The sequence below is a fragment of the Lampetra planeri genome, chromosome 41 (assembly GCF_965212315.1).
Source record: "Lampetra planeri chromosome 41, kcLamPlan1.2.h2, whole genome shotgun sequence".
NCBI classification, from domain to species: Eukaryota; Metazoa; Chordata; class Hyperoartia; order Petromyzontiformes; family Petromyzontidae; genus Lampetra; species Lampetra planeri.
This window is the reverse complement of record NC_136147.1, coordinates 612,465-632,518: the sequence shown is the minus strand read 5'-3', so window position 1 is coordinate 632,518 and position 20,054 is coordinate 612,465. Positions and strand designations below refer to the sequence as shown.

Here is a 20,054-nt window from a genome sequence, read left to right as displayed (position 1 = left end):
TCGGCCCTTGTGCATTATTAAAAAAATACATCAGCTGTTCCTGAAGAGAGGACCACAATGCACTTCTTCAGGAACTGCCGAGTGTTTTTATTTTTTTGCATAATGCTGAGAGGCCAAGAGCTTTATTCTACGTTTTGCGAGTTGTTTGAAAGGCAATGCCGTCGACTAACCCAACACGGCCATCAAGACAGCAGCAACAGCAGCGTCCAACCACTGGTATTCAAACATCACCAGCAACCACAGCTGCAGCAGCACCAATGGTTCATAGTTACATCACTACACGCTAGTTGTGTCAGCCGTTCTCTATGCAATGCTGAATCACAAGCTCCCACCAGCGATAAAATCGACGTCCAACATTTCTTCTCGATCCAACCCTCAATTGGCTCGTTGGTTTGCGGATGCCACTTAAAGGGTTTACAAGACGGCCCCAGGTGTTCCAGTTGGCCCGCGCTCCACAGATAAATAATACTTGGGTTTGGGGAAGCTTAATAAATAAATGCGAACCTCTTACTGGGACTTTTGCCAGGCCACCCGAACGCAAGACACTTTTACGAACGAACCCGGCAAATGTTGCGAGACGTAGGCACACGCACACGGGAGCAAGCTCATGCACTCAAACTCTACCCCCCCGCCCGGCCACCACCACCACCACCGTCCACCGCCAGCACAAACCCTCAAATGGCAACGCGCACAAAACCTAAGGGGCACACCTGAGGGCTGAGGGTACATCGAATCTCTGAATGGCAGGGCGGGGGTCGGTGGGGCTAAAAAAAAACGGCCACAATGGCCATTCAGGGCAAAATTATTCCGAGAGATTACGGGCGAGCGCCATTGTGCACGCAGATTGGAGGAGACAGAATGACCCTGTGGCCAGCGCCGGGGCTTTCGCTCTCCGTTTACAGGTCACTAAACCCCTTGCCGAGAGGGGCCTCAGCCCCGACGCTGCTCAATGGGCCACTCGCGCCCCCCTCCACCTCCCCCCCTTCCACCCCACTCCTGGCCCCTGCCCTAAATCACTTAATTGTGCATTGTGCGTCACGAAGAATGGGATCTCCCCCCGCCCTCTGCCGTCCTTATCGGGGAGGGGGGGGGGCAACAATGGGGGCCTCGTTGGAACAAATTACGCGGCCGCAGCGTCTTATTAAAAAAGTCAACAGGACCCTTAATGAGAGGGCTCAAGCGAGCACCTCAAATTAAACACTTTCTTCCCATGCTCGATAAGCATGGTTGGCTTTGTACGGTGCAAAAGAAGTTCAACGTATGTACAAGCCGGGGGGGGGGGGGACGACGACACACGCAGCTACTCCTGCAGGCATTGCACGTCTTGGGAGAGCGTGAAAATATGCAACCTTAAACACCCCACCGCAAGAAATGTCATTTTTTTCGGGCTGGCACTCAATTAGCGGCTTTAATCAATTGTTACAACAAGAAAAGCCGCGCCAGTGCCAACCCCAACGCGAGAGAAAGCGACAGACTTTTAACGGATAATGAAATACCCCCACCATACGGTTTACCCGAGTAGCGACACAGGCGAGTGGCTTATTCCGGCTGCTGGGAAATGTCTCGCTGCAATTAGCGATTGGCCATGGTGTCACTGGACGTGTTGACTGCGCCAGTCGCTGCGGGCGGTTCCATTCTTTTCAGACAAAACGATCGCGCGGCGCTCAACGCCGCTCACCAACTGCACCACCACGGCTGCTCGCCGCTCGTTAAGTTTGTTCCGGCGAAGCCCTGCTCAACGCTCGTGATGCCTCCACTTGTTTTCCCACAACCCCCTCCTCCTCCCCCCCCCCCAAAAAAAGTGATCGATGCCCGTCTCGGCATGCAGGAAAACTAGATGTTGGTACTCACGTAAATGTTGGTTTATACGTATGGTGGTTACCGACAAGTCCATCTCTGTGGCAGACACTCAGAAACTTAGGAAACTGTAAATATGAAAATATGATCCTCATGGCGGTTACCCCTGGGTACCAAATAACACGAAATGGCCGAGGCAATGAAATATTTTATTTCTGGAAAACTATTTTTTCCAGGGGTGTACTTAACCAATCAATCCAACATCAGTGCTACTCCACGATGTCAACACGCAGCGAGGACGACTGCGCCGAGACCCTGAATGCTTGCGGTACGCACCGTGGTGGTGCAGCATCGTGTACAAGCTCGTGGAGACGAGTCGATTTCCGCATCGCCAAACATCAACAGACTAAAAACGACTGCATCACGGACAAGATGGGAGAGCCGGGGTACCGCCATAAGGTTCATATTATGAGCGTGCGTGAAGGAGAAACACAAGGTGGAGAGAGAATTGAGCCTTGAAACAAGAACGTGGTTGTGAAGGCGACGACACAAACCCCCCCAGGATGAGCCGACAGAACACGAGGGGCGGGGCGCTCCGTTCACAACTTCCCAGCCCAGGGGGGTCAAGACGAGAAATGTATTTGGCATGACGCGGCGTAATTCGTGCTATTTTCTGCCGATATGCCCGCTTTGTTCTGCCATAATTCGGCTGCCAAGTGGCTTCTGATGGCTCGCGATGTAGCCCCCCAACCCCACACCCGAAGTGTGCAAAGGTCTCTCGCACCCCACAACACGCAAAACTCCCGCTAAATCGATTTTCACCATCAGGAACGCTGCAAACCTTTTTTTTTGTAACTGAAAAAACTAAAACAATTCCATTCATAAATAATACGGTCTACAGTTCTCTCGTTGTTGTTGGTGGTGGGCGACGCTTGCAACACAACACAGAACTGTAGCCGGAATAAACTGCTGGCACAACTTGTGCACATGTGTACGACAAGTTAAATAAAAACTTTCCTAAGCCAACCATCTGGCAGTGTGTGGATTGGCGCTACGTGCTGGTAAGCGACTGAGCAGAGGTGGGGGGTGCCACCCTAAGCCGTTTTTTTGTACCACTTACAGAATTTTTTTTTTCGTAAAGATCCCAAGGCTCTTGGTGGAGAAAAGGTCACTGAAGGCGTCAAAAAAACACTGAACAGCTCTCAAGAAACAAGTCCACTAGCGGAGGAGTGGCATCGGTAAATTGTGCCGAATGGTTTCGCGTGATTGACGAATCCGTAAAACATGCAAAGAAATCTCTCTTAAGCACCCTCTTTGGCCCTTCTATGCCCCTCTCCAAGAGGGTTTTGTACGGCGGATTGCCATCGTACGTTTTGGATTTGACTGTTCATAGGCAGAAAAATATAAACGTGCCACTCGGCAGAAAAAAGCTGATAATATGGCACTAGATATCACGGGCAAGTTGTTCGATTTGTTTGAATGGAATCCGTGTAAAGCCTGCACAGAATCGACAGCACTAGGACGGTGAAACACAAAATGACAATCTGGACTTGCCTCGTAACAAGCCCAGTAATGTCACCGTGACATTTGCACAAAAAAACATTTTGAAATTCAAGTCAAAACCAGACAGAAGAGTACAGTGGTAAATAATGTCGATGGCACAAAAGAGGGGGGGGGGGGGGGCAAAATCATCCCGTGATGGATCTGGCTGCGGCCGTGCGAGTTGCACGGCAACACCGCCGGTCCCACCTCACGTGCCCCTGAACTTAAATGGAGGCGACAAAAAAAGACACCGCGTGGAAACAGAGAGAGACGAGAGCAGGTTGGAGCGAGAACGTGTCGCAACATGAACTCACGGAGAGTGAGTAAAGCATCAAGTCGGGGCCCTTCGCAATCGCACGACAAAGACGCGACAGTGATGGGGGAGGGGGGGGGAACAACTCTGCCCAGACGTCGGGGCGAGCCATCGCCCGGTTCCATCGCGGTGAGACGATGACCACGCAATTCGGGAGTATAGCCGCAGCGAGCCGTAAGAATGTGGTAAAAAAAACTGGTGAACCGCGTTTTTTTTTGCTTGCATCTCAACAGTGCCCTTCACGATGTTGGAGGGCTCTCCTGATATCGCCATGCCCAACATTACTCCTGGGCGGGCGGCCGTTATCGTGGCTACACGTGACCGACTCGGCATGTGACCGTGATGGTGCGACTCCCGTTAAAGGTCGGCCACTGCCCTGGCGCTGCCAGGATGCCAACGGGAGACAGGGTGGCGTGCTCACCCGCAGGGCCGAGCTGCCAGAGGGAGCGCAGCGGCGGTCGGTTACGAGTCAACAACCCGGCGCTCGTTTGCGTTACGCGCAGCAAGATGCCTCAACGTAAAACGGAGAGCTTCGTGTAAATCCAATGCCAGATGAAGGCCTACGTACTCGTGCTGTGTCATCAGTGGAAGTTTGTTTGTCCTGACTTCACCACGCTGGTCCATGCAGGTTGAAAGAGAGGGCTAGCCATGGCTGGGAATCAAACCCAGGTGAGCAGGTTTATTTTGTGAGTCAACCACTGAACCACTGCACCACCGCTTATGGAGCCAAGTTGCTTAGAAGCAACTTAGCGTTCCGAGACCATCTTGATTTTAACGTGCTCTGAACAGGAAGTCTCACAAGGTCAAGCAAGCGAGTGGTTTGCTCCTCTCCATAGGAGGTGCCTTGCCAGTCGTTCAAATTCCACATGATAGTGGCAGGGAGATGCGGCAATACAAACGTTGACGTCCCGTCAGGCGGTGCAGCCTCATACGACACGGCCCATTTTGCAACGCGAGGCTCACATTTCGGGCAACCACTTTTAATCTTCATACATATTCCACAGGGGTAAAAAAAACCCCTCCAAGCTCCCCTATCGCACAGAGAGCGAGCGAGCGAGCGAGCTCACGTGGCGCGCTACGCGAGCTCAGGATTGGCGTTCACCATCATCGGCGTTTGAGGGCTGCCCTCCACCGCCACCCCTCCCCCATGGGGCCAGGTGACAACCGCCGCACCGCCCGCCGGCACCGTGACGCGCCCGACGGGCAGGTGCGCCCAGGGGAGGCCCGCGGATGCCTCGACCTCACGGAATGGCCGGCACGGGCTCAGCGGGGTGAGAAGGAGATGGGGGGTCCACACGTGGCCTTGGCACACAATGGCCACCTCTGTCGCGAGCACACTGCCCCACCGCACGCCGAGCAACTGCCGCGGCGAAAATCTCGGCAGGAAATGCGTGGCCGTGCGCACGCACGCACGCACGCGGGCTGCCCCGCGATCGCGGGCCCCCCCCCCGGCACCATCTGACTTTTTCCATCAAGACCGCTTTTCGGAGAGAAAGAAGCTAAGAGAGCGAGAGGGGGGGACATTTTTTTCTTAATCCCTCCCACCACCCCCAGCTCAAGCGGCCGCCCACAACCCCCCTCTCTCTGCAGCCCCGCACATCCCCCCCCCCCTGCATCTCCCCCCCCCCTGCATCTTCCCCCCCCCATTCTCCCTTTCCTCCACCCCCATGCGAGGAGCAAGCCTAAAACAACACTTAAGACAAATGTGTTTCTCGTTTCGGCGTCCGAAATTCTTTGGAGCGGCTCAAAACACGCGGGAATTGAAAATGACGATGGGAGTGAAAAATTCGGCCGTGGGGGGGGGGTGGGGGGGTTCATCCGATAGGGCTGCTGGGCACGGCGTGGCCCCTCGGGAAAAGTCACCGAATCGCTCAGCCAATCGCGATGTTGGTACTAATTTTTTTTTGTATCGCCGTTTAATTAAATTGTCCAAGACCATGTTAAGCACGACTGTCATCTGTTGATTATTAGCGACGAGTAGTTTTCGGGTACGTTAATGGGGCGGGGGGGGGCTCTTTGCAAAGCCCCCCGTATCCCCCATCGTGACGCGGGATTTAGATGGAATTAACATAAAGGTTCCCAAACACGCCGTACTCACAACAGCCCAATACATATGCCGATGGCTCTACCTACCGGAGGTTGGGGGTGGACATCAATATGCATCGCACGGTGATGCATGCGCATGACCTCGAGATAAAAAAAAAGAGACAGCCAAAGATCCCCCGTCTAGCCTTGAACAGACCACTGGGACAAGTGCTGTGAACAAGCGGGTGGGTGGCCAACACCACAGCCGGCTGCCTTTGCCTCCCACCAGAGACGATGTTGACGACATGCTGCACCAGGTACCCATTTTATAGGTATGCTAGTTTACTCAGGAAAAAGCCTCACCAAGCCTCATGACTCTTTTTATGAGGTTCCTGTCAAGTTTTGCAGGAGGAGGCGGCGATGATTGCTCTATAATTTCTGAGTAATCTGCGGTGTCACTTCTCACATTTTTAACAAAAAATTTACCATGACGCCAACACACATTGAGCTTCACTCTTACGAATGACACCACGGGATCTTTCATGTCCAACGTGAGCCAGACGGCTTGTATTTTTCACGGTTAATACATAGACCCCCCACCCCCGCAAAAAATAACCGAGGGAGCCGCTGGATTCGAACCATGGGACATTACACCAACCTTCCCCGCACACAAACAAGGACACACAAACACACGTGCACGTGCGTACAGACGCCGCATTCGCGTTCGGCTTCAGCGTCTCAAACCGCGGGAACTTTCGTCAACAGGTGAGAGAGTCAGTCGAGTAGCACATTCCCCGAGCGGGCAGGCGGGCGGCCGGGTGGGCGAGCGGGCGGGCACACAGCACCCCCCCCCCTTCTCAAGGGCCTTTGGAGAGGCAGCCGAGCGTGAGAGAATGTACCGGCGCGGGAGAGGCGGGGGAAAATGGACAGTGGGGGCTGGGGGGGGCAGCACAGAAAGGGGCCCGAGCACAAGGTCGCAGAGCCATGGACTCGCCACAACCGCCGTGCGTGCCCCCCCACTCTCCCCGCCCCCCCTTAAATAGGGGATTGCTAACGGCACTTGCCCTGCTAAGGCTATAGGGGTATCTTTTTCTTTGTGTGTATGGGTCAGGGTGTGCATGTGTGTGTGCGGGTATGTTTGTATGTGGTGCTAACTCACACCACTTGTCCAAAAAAGGCTGTACGGGCATGCGGGTGATATTGGTCTTCGGGTGTGTGTGCACCTATACTTGAGGAGCGGTGGCGTAGTGGTTAGCGCACTGCGCTAAGACCATAGTGAGGTGGGTTCTATTTACAGCCACTGTTCAAATTAGTGGCAAATATCTCAACCGGTCATAAGCCTCCCCCCTCCGTCGACTTAACCTTAAATGAGTTCCAACTAAAGTGTGTGTGTGTAAACATCAACACTGGGAAGACGAAGGCAACGTGGGCGTGGTCCCAGCCACACCGCCCCCTCGTGTGCCGGCACGTCCTCGTAGGTGCTCACCAACAGCACTTCCCCCGGCAGTCTGTGTCGGCTACCTGGGGGGCGGGGGATCTTGTTTTTTGCGTGTGTGGTAAAAGTTGTGCCCATGTTTACACACTGCTCATTGAATTCACAGTCGGGCTAGGGGAGACCCAGAACCAGTTCAAAATAATCCACCAGTAATTTTGGTTGCGAGTGGAAATTTAACTAGGGTCACTGGGTTCACGGCGCAGCGTTCTAACCACCGCGCGACACACACAAGACAAAGATCCCCCCTGCAGCCATAACAAATTGTTGGGGCAAGTGCTGTTAGCGAGCACTTGATGCAGGCCGGTACGACACAGGCGGGGGTCGGCCGCCAGCACCACGCTCGGACACCTTTGTCTCCCCAGTGCGAATGTCTACATACCGCATCAGGTACTCATTTGAGGCCGAGACGACCTAGGGGAAGGGCCCCAGGACCGGTCTAGATGATAATCATCACCGGTGTTGGCCGCGAGCGGGAATCGAACACGGGTCTCGGGGTTCCGTAGCGCAGCCCCCCCCCCCCCTTTCACACACACGTTCATCACACTCAACAATTGCCGTGGCCGTACCTGGAGTGAGGGATAAACCCACTAATTTTCTCGGATAACAGTTTATCCGTCTTTACACAAGTGTGGCAAAGGGGGGGGGGGGGGGGCGACCGCTCCTCATGCTCAGGGAGTTCTCACACGCGAGCTCTTCATGTCGCCACATCACAAGGGGGGAGGGGGCGGGGGGGGGGAAGGCAGCATGAATTAAACCGCAGAGCGCCCTCTCTTTGATCTACCTCTCCGCGGGCTCACGGGTCAGACCCGCGCTTTTATTTACAGTAGTATTACCAAATTTCTTCGGCAAGCCACATCAAATAGGATGGGGGAGAGGGGGGGGGGAGAAAGAAATAAAAAATGTTTAGGATTTTTCAGAAGCCACCTGATTGAGACAGAGGGAGGGAACCCAGGAAGAGGGCCCTGAGGAGGGGGGGTCGAGGTGGTGGAGGGGGGGGGGCTGTGGTCACGATTAAAGGGAACAGTTGACGAGACAACCACAAGTAACAAAGTGAAAAATAGAAAGTGTGCAACTACACCAATCCACCTCTTCGGTTGGCACTTTTAATTTCCACAATGACAAGAATAACGATCCAGCGCCGGTGTCAATTCCACCGCTGGATGAAGCTTTTTCCGAACGCCCGCGCGAGTCGCCCGCGCGAGTCATCTGCGCGAGTCGCCCGCGCGAGTCGCCCGCGCGAGTCGCCCGCGCGAGTCGTCCGCGGTTGTTGGGAGCGGACTTCGCGACGATGCTCGCAAAGCAGCGCTCGTAAAGCGCCCCCCCCCCCCCGCTCGCCGACGTTGATCGTCGTCGGCAAGGATCGACCGGACAGACTTTTTGCGGGGCCCACCGATTGCGTGCCAACAACCGTGCCATCGCTCTCACCCGCCCCATGCAATGCGGGCGCGTGCGCTACGTGAACGTACACACGACATTTACACGCCCACCAATGTACGTTTAAAAACAATGGAGTGCGCGTGCCAACCACTGTGCCTACCGTTGCTCCTCATAATTCCTATCACGGTACGTCAACGTGCGTGCGTCTCTCCGCTAAACGTGCGCCTAATGCCACAATTTGGGTAATTGCGTTTTATTTACAGTAATATGGCTACAAATTTCAACCCGGCGCCGTCAATTTCACGGGTCCTGTGCTGGTGCGCACGGGGCCGCGCAGAGGTTTATTTGTGCTGTCGTCAGTCAGCGAGCAGCCGCCCCCCCCCCCCCGGGCGTTAGCGCCAAGGCTCGTGCGGGCCCCAGCGCAGCACCTCGCACGCCGCATGCTTCTCACGGCAGCTACGACGGCCGTGCCAGCTTCACATCCCCTTCCAAGCGAAGGCGCCCCCCCCCTCCCCCGCCCCCCCCCGCTTGAAGTTCCCGCCAAGGCCACCATGGGAGAATGATGTCGCTTCCCCACCGCCCCCCACCATCGCACTCCAAGCCCCCCCCCCACCAACCCCTGCCCCCAAATTGCCAGCCACCTCCAACATCCATCACTCCATTCCACCCCTAAGCCGGCCACCCCGAATCGCTATACCGACGGACCTCGGCTCAATTCCAAACGGAATCGAATACGTACGGTGCACGAAAGACGTTCAACATACGTACACGCGGTGAAAGTTCAACTTCTTCCGCACCTCAAGTAGCCAACCGCAGGAATCGGTTCCGATAACGGAGTTCTTTACACCCGCAGGGCCACAACATTTATATTATTATTTGAACCCCCCCTCCCGCCCTACCCCTTCCCTAAAGAAAAGGTGGCGGCCGGTATTGATTTCATTTGGATCGCGAAAGCCGGTGCCCCAGGCAGCACTGCGAGCGCGTCGCTTGCGAGCGTTTCTTCGCGAGGCGCGGGGCTGCTGACCAACTATGGCCCCACACCCCCATCCTCGCCTCCCCACCTCCCACCGCCGCCCCGATCTTTTGCTGCGGCTGCCAAGTGCCTCCCCCTTCGCCGCGGCCCTTTGATGTTGCCGCCGTGGCCGGAGATCAAAGCCTCGGCTACAAAACAGCGCGAGGGAGGGGGCGTGGGGGCGGCGTGGGGGTGGGGGCGGGCGGGCGGCAGCCTCAGACGCCGTTGGCTGGTGCCGTCCTTGCAAAAGAACCGCACGGTGCTCTCTCCTCGCTCGCTCTCTCCTCGCTCGCAGACTATTCTGTGAGCGGGCAGAGCGGAGGCCGCACGCGTGGCCCCTGCGGCCCGGTCGTCGCGCACAGCACCATCGTGGGACAACCACCTTCTCTGGTCGCTAGGCGATCGCAAACGTCGCGAAACATTTGACACCCACCGCCACCTCCACCGTCCTCAAATCTTTAACGCGGAAGACGTACACAAAGCCAGAGGGGGCTGCCTCGAAAGTTAAAATTGCTGCTCGTTATTTTCTGTTATTGGGCGGTGTTAATGATAACGATGATGACGACGATGAGCAGCGGCGAGATGTTTGTGCTTGCACAGACACTGCAGCCGCCCACAAAGCCCCTTGATGTGGCTGTTGTTTCATGAATAAATCGCATAACTTTGTGGCTTTCACTCGATGACGATGTTGATGATGGGGTAACTGGGATTAAGTTTAGTGGCTAAAGAGCCCCAGGAATATCAGTTACAATTCAGGATTTATAAAGTACTCAACTGCGCTGTTGTCTCAAGCAGACGCACACCACAGCAGGGAGATGAACTTCAAGTTCAAGAGGGAGGGTGGGTAGGTGGGCGGACTGGGAGGTTGACCTCGGAAGAGGAGGAGGTGGTATGAGGAGCCATTTTGCAGGGGTGTGATGCAACAGTAAACCAAGGCACCTAACTAAGAAACAAATAAAGACAATTCTGTCTCGTTAATAACAGTTTTGTAATCACTGCCAACAGTACATTTTCAAAAACAGACACGGGGTGGGGGAATTCCTTCCAGAGTTCACGAGTGCAACAACCAAAAAAACTACCCCGCTAAGCAAGCGCGATGAGTGGTTCCGTATTCACAAATCCTCAACGCCGTACACACGTGGCGCCTCGGCAAGAGGGTCAGCGCGGGGAGTGGGTTGGAATGAGTTTTCTGGTCTTGGGGGAGCGAGATTCGATAGCGGAGGGGGGCGCAGAAAAGCGACGAATAACAGGGTCGGCGATGAGATGGGGGGGGGGGTCTCAACTTCCTTACGCCGCTTGCACATTTCTCAAGCCGAACGAGAGGACTGTTTTTTGTTTTAGTTTGGTTCAGTTCTTCACATTTTGTCGAGTATCTGGAGAAACGCATTTTTTGCTCTCTGCGGGCTTGGGAAGGCCGCATCGTCGAGCCCGAGCAATTTCACCCCCAAAAAAATTGAAATCAGGAAATTGACTCCGCGAGAAGTGCAAAAGGTTCCAGGTTAAACGAGTCAAAACTTTAAAAGTAGTACCAACGATAACACAAAAACCGCTTCCAAAACGTTGAATTGTCCTGCAAGAAGCACACGAGTTGTGTGTGAGAACATTTTAACAATAAAAGGAAACGGGAATTTTTTTTCTTTCTGCTGGTCACCGCGTGTGTGCGCGCAGCAGTGGCCGGCGGGTGCTGGCCGGGACGTCATTTTTTTTATTTTCACGATAACTTATTTAATTCTACTCCGCTCCGCATTCTATTTCAAAACAAAGGGCGTGCAAAACATTTGTCCTTTATTAACTTTGGCATTAAGTGCACAATGTGATAGCGACAAAACAGGACATTTCCTCGGGCCACCACCCCCCTCTGCCCCCCCCCACTCCCACCACTTGCACCCCCCTCTCCGGTAAAACCACTGCTGCCCCCCCCAACTCCCTACCCGCCCGCCCCCCACTCCAAGCACACCACGGCGAAGCAAGCAGAGCGCGCACTTCGGCACAAAACCCCGGCTTTGTTTTGTCTAGCGTGCGACCCGGATCAGCGCGCCAGTCTGCTGCTTAGATTAAGCAACGAGAGACGTCCTGGGAGATTACGGAGAGATGCGGGTTTTTTTTTGTTGCAGGGGCCCAGAGCTCGCGCTCGCGCACACGCATGCACACACATGCACACGCATGCACACGCACGCACACGCGCACACACAACGACGAGCAGCGGGGGGAGGGAGAGGGGGCGGCAGCCGAGTTGTCTGAGAGGTGAAGAGCAGCATTGGTGATGGCGCTGGCGATGGAGGTGGTGGAGGTGGTGGAGATGACGATGGAGGTAGTGGAGGTAATGATCGAGGTGGTGGTGGTAAGAAGCGGAGGTGGTGATCTTGGTGGTGGCAGTGCCGACAGTGGCAGTGTTGGTAGCGACGGTGGTGCACGTGACATGATGTAAATGATCCAAAAAATATTCTATATTGCCCTAAAAAACATTTTAAAAAATTGGATGAAATAAAAAAACTCAACCATACACATCGAAACACACGCAACATGCGTTTTCTTATCGTTCATTTTGCCAAAACGATCACTCTATTAAGACGGTGGGAAAAAACAACCCTGTAAAACCCGAGCCATTCCATTCACGTGCTGGCCTGGCTGCGTAAAACCCCACAGAGGCTGTCATTGCCATTCATAAAAAACGCGAAAATTAAGAAAACAACCAGCCTCTGCGATTACACACAAATTAAACTCCGCGCTAAGTGCCCTCCATTGGCTCGGGGGGGCTGCAGGAGGGAATCCCTTAAGCCCAAACACACGCACGGCGGCTCGCTCAACAAAACGCTCCGTTTTGTGTTTTACCCCCCCTCCCCTTGCATTAGGGGGGGGGGCACGGTGGGGGGAGTGGGGGGGGGCGTTTTTACGTTGCCCTACGTTCTACCAACAAACCTCGAGTTCCGAATCTTGATTTCCAAGCTCGCAAAGTCGGAGCACGCTCGTCAACACGGAGCGCGCTGGGGACGTTACGATCAACAAATTAAACGCCTCGGCTGGTGGCCAGCTCTCCCGCCAACCACTCTTCTCCAACGCTTGGCCCGCTTTAAACTCAGAGATTTGATAAATCGTGAATACGACGACCGCGTTTGACCGAGGTTAGGGGTCCGTAACCAAATTAAGACGGAGACACTTTTTTAGAATTTGGAAAAACACCCCTCAAGACGGGAAGAGCGCCAATGCGTGCGAATACGAGAGCCGGTGGTCCTTGATAAATAACGTCACGAAGCCAGTCCCCGTTAAAGAGACGCATGCGGCTCCCCGGAAACGCAACGTTGCCTACCCCCCGACTGAGGTGGCTCCTTGTGACCCATTGTGCTGTAATGAACACACAGGTCAACGAGGTGTAACATTATTCTTATCTGTATTTAAAATACTCCCGTGTCATTCGTTCATTCATTCGTCTGCATTCAGGTGTGTATTAAGACGCGCATTGTGATGCCAAATGTGGCACGATCACATGGTCGTCTTAGCTACCAGCTCGGTAAAGTATTTGCCTCTTCTTTTGTACAAAGCTGTAGATGAAATAAACACCGAGGAAATGGAACACGCGCAAGAGCGGGACACCGCCCCCACCAAGGAGATGGAATGATAAGAGCAGCTCGTGTTGCACGTGCAAGCTGGATTATTGGGGAACACTTGGCGCAGCGGTTCTACAAACCGGGCGACCCGAGTTCGATTCCCGCTCACGGCCAAATCAAGCGATGGTTATCCGAATCGGTCCTGGGCCTCTCCTAGGTAGACTCGGCCTCAAATTTGTACCTGGTGCAGCGTGTGAACATCGTCACTGGCGTGCTGCTGGGCACGCACCGCCCTCGTGTGCCGTGCCGATCTCCATTGGTGCTCGCCAACAGCCCTTGCTACAACAGTCTGTTGAAGTTATTTGGGGGATCTTTGTCTTTGTTTATTACATTGCAGGATCGTGAGAAAACTCACCGCCGTCAGATGATAATAATAATAATAATGTTTAAACGTACCATTATCATCATCAGTCAAAGTCAATCCACGACTGGATGAAGGCCTGCCCAAGCTGGTGCCATTCTCCTGCAATAAACAACTGCAGTGTCCACGATCAGCCGACGCTCGGCATACCGTGAACAGCAGTCGAGTCCGGCTGTGTTAGTTACGAACCTCAGACCACCAAAATTCCCACCGATCACTGCCCCGACGGCAGTGGCGTTCTTCTTCTGCACGGGACAAAACCAAGAACCGATCGCGGTGCGCTCATCTCTCGTCGGAAGGGCACGCATTTGGTTTTTGTTGTAGACCACGCGATGCCGGATTTCCAAAACCAAACGATCGTCTCCGGCCGAAAGGCGGCGTTCTTTAGAATAGGCGGCAACAAGCGCGCTCAGTGTTTGCCGGAGAGGCTGTTTTGTGTACAGTGCTCAAAGGGAGGGGGGAGGGGGCCCCCCCCCCACGCAAACACGAGGTGGCCATGGCCGCCCAATCGTCACTCCTGTCCGCGTGCGAGTTGAAGTCACCCGCCGCTTTCTCTCCGTAGCAGCAGTCCGCCAGCACTGCCACTAAAACCGTTTAACAAGAGAGGCCAACAAACTTGAGAGTACGCCGCACTTGATGCGACTGCGAGCAAATTAAAATTAATGCGCTCCGTCACCTTTTGCCACCGCACGCACACAGTGGTGGAACCAAGGTGCATTCACGCTCGGGGCCATTGTCTGCAAGGCATTAACCAGGTGCTTGCCCTTAATATTTGATTATGACTTTAAGTGAACAATAGGCTGGGGTAGAGGCGGCAGAGCAGCGGGGAGAAAGAGCATTTGTCTCTTATTCAGCTCAAGGAGGGAGACAATGGGGTTGGGGGTGCGTGGGAGGGCTGTGTCCACCAGCCGAGTGCATCCAACGGACACGCACGGCCGCCACCGCGTGGGGTAGCACGCGGTACCGGGAGAGCGCGGGACGTCGGCTGCCAACGTGCTCGAGCGGCACAAGAGACTTGGCTGGGCCCCCCCCTCCGTCGTCTTGCAATGAAACCGCGTTCATCGGCACCGTCACGCGATCGTCAGCAGCGAACAACCCACGCCCGTCGCCATCTCTCGCTGCTGCACCCGCACCTGCACACACGAGCCGATTTCGTAGCACCCATCTCCGTGCAGCGGATGGCCTCCCGGCTGGATTCCCGACTTTGGCCCGACAGTCCGTCGCGATCTTGACCAACCGGCAACGTGCCTCTACTTGGAACGTGGCGTGACCCGACCTAAAACCCTTTTTTTATTTTCTTAACAGGCAACGTATTTTAAGCAGCCGGCTTCTCGCGAAACGTTAAGACATTGACGTTCATTGTCCTAAAGTGCACCGTGGAATTCCAAACGGACCCCTGCCTGGAGCCAACAGAGTGCAGCAGCAAGTGGTGGGGATGGAAGGCAAAGTCCGAGCAGGAACAACAATGAGTGAGGGGGGGGCTCCATCCCACTGGGCGCAGCTCATGGAATGGGTGCGTCCTGCGCGCAACCTTTTGAATGGAGGATATTCGGCAGCCACAGGCAGTTTTGCGGATCGCTTGAAGAATGCATGCGTGTTGAACTTCTTTCGCACCGTACGTAGCCAGCCGTGCTAATCGGTGCGCGGTGGGGACCTATCCTACAAACGATCGTCACGGATTTTTTGCTCTTGCGACTGCCGCCACAGGCTCTTGAATGGATCCCGCAGGTCAGCAGCAGACGGACGATCCAATCGGGAGGGAGGTTTGTTCTATTTGCTTCACTCGGGGTCGTTTCTCTCGCGCATCGAGTCGTCGTCAAATCGCCGGCGGACACCAGAGGCGGGGGAAGTGTTTAAAACTAGATTTTAGTACCCGTGTCAAAAGCTGCTTTTCATAGGTGGTCACCTACACGCTCCACATCTGCACCTTACCCGGGGACCATGTCGGTGACCACCCCAATGGAATAGCTGCGTGCAAACCAGCCTCAGATTTGATGTCGGGCCCGATCCCCGTGCCAAGCGCTTTTCTCAACTCCAGTCCTTGTGAGCCCCGACCAGGCACAGTGTTTTCCCGCCATCTTTTCTATTTATATGCAAATGAAGCAACCGCATGCACCTGATGGTAGGTAATCACGTTAAGTTGTACCGCAGTGGAGTGGAGGGGTCCCGTGGACTGGAGTTGTAAACTCATTATGTACATCTACAAATGTAAAGATAATTGAACCCTACAACACCGATTCAATGACACAGTGCATCGTTTCTACGCTTACTTTCTATCTGCTCTGCTGGTCTGGGAGTAGTGCGCACGCCATCCCTCCAGCCACAAAAGGCTGCATCATTTCACTGCGACGTTGACGAAAAAAGACCCAAGCCTCGAATTGAACCGCGACAACTTTGGATGCATCGCTACGACGCCACGAGTGGGTGCAAGTAGGAAGCGAGAGAGAGGGGCGAGTGGGTGTAAGGACAAGCGGGAGCAAGCGCACCCCGGGACCGGTGGGAAAGCGGCGCGAGGCTCTGCACACAGCTCATTGAGGGCGCGAGTGCCGAGGGTGACGCGCGGTGGCGGAGTGCGGACAATAGTCGCTCGCTCAGGCGTGAACGGCGGGAAAAGGCGCCGTGGAGGCAGCGGCCGAGCGCGACCCGCTTAGGTGCGGCGGCCGCACATTTTTGTTTGGTACATTTTTTTGTTGTTTTACGCAAAAAAAGCACGGCACTTAAAACCGCGGGCCCATTCAACGCCTCTACCTTGGGTGCGCGGGTCTCCGCGGTCCCTTATTTGTCAACGCTCGTACAAATGGCGAATGAACTCAGGAGGGTCAAAGGTTGCTTAAACCATGAGGCATCAACCCCACAAAACCCCTCCCCCCCCCCATTTTCTCCCCCACCCCACCCTCCACCCATTGCTTTCCCGGTCGGCAACACATTACCCCTCTTGCGGCACAATAGCCGTGGAATTTCATTCAGAGGCGCGGGGGCGAGCAGGCGGGTGTGAGATTCGTAGGCAACCTGGGCCGGGGGACGTACTGCGGAGACGGAACGGAGGAAGGAAGCGAGGAAAGGAGGAAGAGGGGGGGGGGTCTGGCGGTTGAGTGCGGGCCGACGAGCGGAGTGGAAGAGGGAGGAAGGACAAATGGGCGCGGCGGCGGCGGGCACACAACGCTCCTCTCGTACGTCCCGTGGCCGCGTTGTCACCCCGTCCGCGGTGAAGTTGATTTACGCGCGCAAGCACGCAAGCTCGCGCACGCGCGCGCGGGGGCCACTCCAAACTCTGCGCACGCTCATCCCGTGCGTGCAACGGTCGGTTAATACGGGAGCAACTTCCTTTCACACCAGGTTTCGCGCGTACAAAAGGTAGCATTGTATTTAATGAGCGCCAATTTTTTTGTCTGAAAAAGTGCACGCTTTTTAAAAATTCAGTTGCAGTTGAGGGTATGGCTTTGGCCTTCTGTTGAAAATTGAGAGCAGTGAACAAACAGGGCACCCTTTCGCATGGGTTTTCTATCTCGGAGGAAACAAGGTGGGACCGTGAGTGCGCATTTAATAATTTATCGCGCGTATATTAGTGCCTACAAGATATTAGTGTGTATGACAAGAGGGCTCTCATCCCTTACACTCTGCGCACGCAGGGAAGTGGGGGCCAGGTGGCTTAACCGTTTCACAATGCAAGTGTTGGAAACGAGCGAGCACCAATGACATCCTTGTGTTCAAACCCCCGGTTAGCCACCCAGGATTAAATAAGGTTTTGTACCTTGGTAACAAAAAAAAAGAGTATTTCTCTAGTCTATGCCACAATCTAACTCGCACTGACAGCACAGACGACGAAAAACATCGGTACGCGAGTCGATGGTCATGGAGATCATTCACCTCCAATTGTGTGGCCCCCCCATCCAGATGCCTAAGAATAAATGCATCCTCGTCCTGTTTAATTTTTTATCAATTTTATTCCAATTGTGCCGTTGTGTGATGATATAAAGCATTAATTTGGAACTCTCGCAGAGCAGTGCATCAAACTCGTGCCAGGAAATGGGCCACGGAACGAGACAACGCAGAGCTACTTTCGAGCTCGCTTCAATTAACTTTTTTTATATATCGCTCTACTAGAGAGAGCACTTTCCTGTATGCCCTGCGATAGGGAAAAGTTTTTCGCAAAACAGGAGCGCAATCAAATCAAGTCTCAAGAGATGGAATTTCAAACAAAGTTAAAACTAAATTTCACGTGACTTGTGTATCCGTACGAGCGAATTGTGACAAGGATGAGACCATAAACTTCCTGCACTCGAGAGCTCAGCTTAACCACGGGGAGATTGAAACCCGGATTTGACTCATAACCTCAGCGGTGCTGGCTCGGCACTTCGACTTCCGAGCCAGCGAGCCATCTGACCCCCTAGAGCAGGGGTCGGCAACCTGCGGCTCCGGAGCCGCATGCGGCTCTTTTGAACCTTGACCGCGGCTCCGGGGCGGATGCTAGCGAGGGGAGGAGGCGCACTGTGACACCTGCTCTGGCGTTGCCGCTGCTGACAGGTCGCCGCTCCGCTCCACACTGCCCGCCCGGTGACAGGCAATAACGTTGCCGTTGCTTTGTCACATGTTTGGAAGAAGTAAAAACCTTCCTGGGCAGCAAAGAGCTCACCTTTGCTGAGCTGGAACAGCCAGAGTGGCTGGAAAAATTACATTTTATGGTAGACATGACAGCACATCTAAACACGCTAAATACAACCCTTCAGGGGAAAGGAGGCACAGCCCTGCACATGCTGGAGGAGGTTTTGGCATTCGAGCACAAGTTGACAGTGTTTGCCAAAGATTTACAGAGAGGTACACTGTCTCACTTTCCCTCTTTGAGAGAGTTCAAACAAAGTCATGATGCGATAAATTTGGAATATTTCAAGTCTGCAATCACCACAATGCAAAGTTCGTTTGGGAAACGATTCTGTGAGTTCAGAGAGGAAAAAACGACATTATCCTTCCCTGTCACTCCCCTGGCGATCGATCCATCCCTATTGAATATGACTGCATTTGCAGGTGTAAGTCAACCTGATCTTGAGATGGAACTGGCCGATATAGCCGACAAAGATATATGGGTGTCCAAGTTCAAATGCTTGACCGCTACTCTTGAGGATGTTGCCCGTCAGAAGGCCATTCTGGCTCAGAATCATAAATGGAGTGATATTGAAAACCTTCCCAAACAGGACAAACTTGTATTCGAAACATGGAATGCCATCCCCAACACTTATATAAACATGAAAAAGTATGCATTTGGAGTCCTGTCGATCTTCGGCTCCACATATGTATGTGAGCAGGTCTTCTCCAACATGAACTATATTAAAAACAAACATCGATCACGCCTCACAGATGACAGCTTGCAAGCCTGTGTGAAAATGAAGGTGACGTCTTACAGCCCTGATGTGCAGACACTGTGCACTGAGGTTCAGGAGCAAAAATCCCATTAACCAGGTAATTTAGCTATTAATTTGCAAAAATATATTTTACATTGTTAAGTGAAAAAGTCATTTTTTTATTCAGATTGACAGCTGACTGCACGATCCTGTATATAGCAATAAGGTAAGAAACAATATATGCAGTGTTATATTTGTTTTAAATGTTGCAATGGTTTTGCGGCTCCCAGTCTATTTTTTCCTTCGGAAACGGGTCCAAGTGGCTCTTTATGTCTTAAAGGTTGCAGACCCCTGCCCTAGAGAGATCCCGATAGTGGCATTACAAGGTCCTCGGTCCCAAAAGAAAATCGGTTCAGAAACAATGCCCTACACTGGTTCTCGAGACTCATCCACGCAGCCTGGGGGCTGTGGGACGGGTGTCCACGCAAACACCCACGAGGCGAACAGAAGGAACGAGCACCTCTCCAGCTGTTGTCGACCGGCAGGTCCTTGCACCTCGGCGGGATGCACAGGGCGGCCGTCAGGATTTGGCGAACCCGTGCAACTTTTTAGCGGACGTGGGGCCATTAAACAAACGAAAAGGTTAGCCGAGTGGATGCCGATAAAGTCTGCCGTGGCTCACGGCGATTCCTTTGATGTAATTATAGATAGTCAAATATGGGAGAGAATTCGAGGTATGCCGAGAGATGCGAAGCGAGAACCGGCAGGGAGGAATAATGCGACCTGCTTAATGGGCTGGCTGAAAGGCCCTCATTTGGGATTTGAAAGGAAATTAAGGTCACTGTCCATGCCAGCTGGAATCGGACACTCGGTGTTTGTCTCCGCGGGGCTGCAGCCGAGTGGCAAGTCATCGGTAAGGATTGCTGAACTCGGCGAGGCTCAGCACTCGCATGCACAAGCGCCCGACTCCCCACTGCCCCCCGTCGCCTACGTCGAAGGCTGTCGAATTGCATGCGACAAAATTCAGAGTGGGCAAAGGATAATAGATGTAACAGTGAAAGTCACAGAATGCCGTACAGTCATTGACCCACTTACTGTACTTTCATCTTACCAAACCACCACCCCCACCCCAATTGTACATCACACCAAGGGGTGGTGAGGCCAGTTCCACACAAACACGCATACATTTGG

General features: G+C 53.8%; 1 protein-coding gene across 8 annotated transcripts in view; it reads right to left on the bottom strand.

Moving 5' to 3' along the window:
• The window catches only part of LOC144732039 (transcription factor 7-like 2), a 167,852-nt gene that overhangs the window by 116,036 nt on the left and 31,762 nt on the right, over positions 1-20,054 (bottom strand). The gene's annotated exons all lie outside the window — the stretch shown is intronic.